General features: G+C 31.3%; 1 long non-coding RNA gene across 1 annotated transcript; it reads right to left on the bottom strand.

Moving 5' to 3' along the window:
* Window positions 1-1,000: 1,000 nt before the first annotated feature.
* LOC121118480 (uncharacterized) lies at window positions 1,001-2,009 on the bottom strand. The gene is made up of 2 exons (XR_005864464.2): window positions 1,582-2,009; window positions 1,001-1,502 (listed from the first exon to the last, which is right to left on the bottom strand). It is a non-coding gene; the product is annotated as an uncharacterized lncRNA (long non-coding RNA).
* Between the last annotated feature and the right edge of the window lie 1,356 nt (window positions 2,010-3,365).

Below are 3,365 nucleotides of genomic sequence, written 5' to 3'. Positions count from 1 at the left end.
TTATCTACACTTTGTGTCATTCTTTTTTTTTATTATTTTTACTCCCCTTCTTACTAAAATAAATAAAATACCGAAACAGAATTTAATTTATGTTTTTCTAGACATTGTTGTCATGTAGGTACAACATATTTCATTCATTGAGACTTTAATGAGTGTAGGTTGGACAAAATCAAAATTGATATCTTATTTATGTAGTTTTACGAAAAGGGACTAAACAGAGCAAAGTGCAAATTACTTTTATATAAATAAAAAAGGGAGTTTATACAAATCGTTGACAATTTTGTGCAAGACGAGGATTACATTGTGAAAGAAGTACAAAAAAATGTTTTATGTATAAGTTTTTATACACCTGTTACATAGCTATAAAACAAGTGATAAACTAAGATTTGTGCAAATATAGTTTGCTACGGGATAACATTATTGTCAACTAGGAGCATCGAATATACGTCATGAATAATAATATTTAACTAACAATACCAACTCCATGAATCACTTCAAACGAATTAACAAGAGAAATTGTGTGAAAAGGAAGAAAAAGTTGCATAAGTCATGAAGGAAAATTACAGAAAAGGATGTAGTGACATCTTGCGTGGAATAAAGGTATCAATAAGACAAAGTATATGCTGCAGTTAAAAGGCATTTTCCCCCACTTTGCTAAAAGATTTACCTCTGTGACAATCATGGCCTCCATTCTAGGATGAAAGCAGGTATGGTGGTGTGAATTCCATGTACGTGGCGGGCATTGCTCATCTACAGACTCATTGATACCCTCGACTATGGAGTCGTATGTGACACACGCCTTCTTTTCTAGTTTGTCCTAGATCGCATAGTCCAGGAGGTTAAAGTTTTGGAAAGAAGGGAGTCAGATTGGCCTTAATAAATTGGCGTGTTTAATATTTTAAAAAATATGAAAATGAACCATAACAAGTTATAAAACATGACTCAAACCAATTTAAGGTAAGTAGAACAAAATTTAGAGGTTCTGTAATTTAATGAAAGATTTAAGTTTCTTATTGCTTTATTTATTTGACAAAGGTGTTTTGCATATATGACTATTTATTTTATGAGAATAAAAGCTAATTATTTTTAGTACTTTTATCATTTCATCAATTATAATTTACTTTCAGTTCCTTAGTAGTGCAGGATTACTTCTGCAGGCTAATATATATTTGACGAGAGCTCCGTGTTGAATAACTTCTTTCTATCCCATAGAACACAGCGGATGTTCTCTGGACGAGATTTCAAAATTAATTATCTTGGTCCTTCGATCCCTGCATTTTTTACATTAGAAGTCATTTCTAACCAAATGATAAGGCAAACTTCGTTTGTTAAAATTGTTCGTGAAGTGAAGGACCCTTCATCAATCACTAGTCGAAGGTTTGAACGGCTTGGTATTAGTATTGGCATGGAACATGCAGATCCTTTTGAATAATTAATTCATTGGCACACGTCAAAATTGGTACGGACGTCCTATATTTTTACTAACAAGTCCAGGGAAGATCCTAAGGAGAGAAATGGTTATTTTTCCCAAAAAGAATTGGAGACCTCTTTTCATTTATTCTATCAATGTTTAAAAATTACCCTAATTCTCATGATGGTGGTGGGAGAAGCCTGGAGAAACTTTCACGTGTGATTGAGTCCCTCAGATTGGCTCATTAACTTCCTCACAATATAAGGATAGGTGGAAGATTTAATGGCTCATCCCCAAAAGACAATGCATAATATACGCAGTGAAGTACAAGAACCAAGAGCTCCCTTCGTGGTTCCATGATTACGTATCTAAGGCAATAATAATCCACAATTCTATCTCTGTCGATGGGAGATAATAATACAAAATGTTTTATAATGTTTATTAATAACTATTTATCAGAAGTAGATCAAGATCCTCTCTTCATGATATTAGTTATTTATTAGATCTCTGGATTTGCCGGTTTTTCTTTTTTGTTTTTATCCTTGTGTCGTTTGCCTAATATTAATCAAACTTGCGGTTGTCGTTTCTTCTTTTTACGTTTTTTTTAAATCAGAACATAATAGTAATGTTTCCATTGTTATATAAATGTATTGTTTAAAATGAATAAATATATTTAACCCTTAAAACATGTATATATGATTTCCATTCTAAATTTAAACTCTTCACACAAAAACAACTGACTAACGACAAGTTTCAAAAGAATTTAAAATATGCTTTTAAGTTGTATTTTTATTTCATTTTATTTAACTGAGATAAATGACCCTTATCCATATTTTTGTTTTTAAATTGATGGTATTACTTTTTTTTTTCTAAAGACAATCCAATTAGAGAAATTATAGAAGTTAATCATTTTAATTGCTTGGTAGAGGCTCAAAATCATTGAGGCTCATAAAACCTTTAAGAGTATACTTTTATACCTTAACTCTTAACAAGCTGACATTAAAAATGAAATTTGTACTACTCAGAAATATATATTTTCACAATTGATGGATTTATTTAGAATGAAGAATCTCAGAAAGGGAAAATATTAACTTTCAAGAGCTGGGCGTCCTTAGCTATTTAAAACAGACTACACGGGATTCAAATCATAATTTTGTAATACATAAAGATAATTAATAACTAAGGCAAGGGCTGGTTTTAGCGAGAGCAGAGCCATAGGGAAAAGATAAATGTGTGAGTCTTTTTTCTTTTTTTTTTCAGTTTAATTTGCTTCTATATGAGATAGTTTTTTATCATTTTTCTTAAATAGCCTTTTAAAAAACTATTTTCACATTTCTTTTTTTCAATCAAGCACGCGGCCTAATGTAGAACTTTATACCTACCCTTGTACAAGAATCAATGGGATATTCCAAGAGGTCGTTGTATGCCAAGAAGTCAAAAGGGAGTTCCACTACCTTTTTGCCATTACACAAGATATTTTAGATTAAAGTTAGTCTAAAAGTTTGCATAACTGTGCAAAAATAAATGAATCCCACATCTTTAACAAATTGAATTCTATACTGACGCAATGTGAATGTCTATGAGTCATAGTTTGCACAGACTTATTAGCTAGTACAATTCAACTTTTCGATGAATTGAAGAGTTTGAAAATCCCTGACTTGGAAGAGGGAAATATAAGAACTTTGGTAACCATTTGAAGATTTGCATAAAGAAAGATATATTGTTTTTCATTTGATTGAACCTCATTTTTTGTACGGTATACAATCTGACCCAAACGTCATAGTTTATTTTTCTATCGCATTAACTAAAGTCTAAAGTATTTCTGAAGTCTGAAAGTAATGATGTTCCCATTATTCATGGTAGATACAAGAAAAAGCCGTAGTACCTTACATAATGAATGTGATCTTCCTTCAGGTTCATCCCTTAGACTACAGATAGACTTCAAGAATTGATA

Source organism: Lepeophtheirus salmonis, chromosome 5 (assembly GCF_016086655.4).
Source record: "Lepeophtheirus salmonis chromosome 5, UVic_Lsal_1.4, whole genome shotgun sequence".
Lineage (NCBI taxonomy): Eukaryota > Metazoa > Arthropoda > Copepoda > Siphonostomatoida > Caligidae > Lepeophtheirus > Lepeophtheirus salmonis.
The sequence above is the reverse complement of the archived record's forward strand: the minus strand, read 5'-3'. Positions and strand labels throughout refer to the sequence as shown.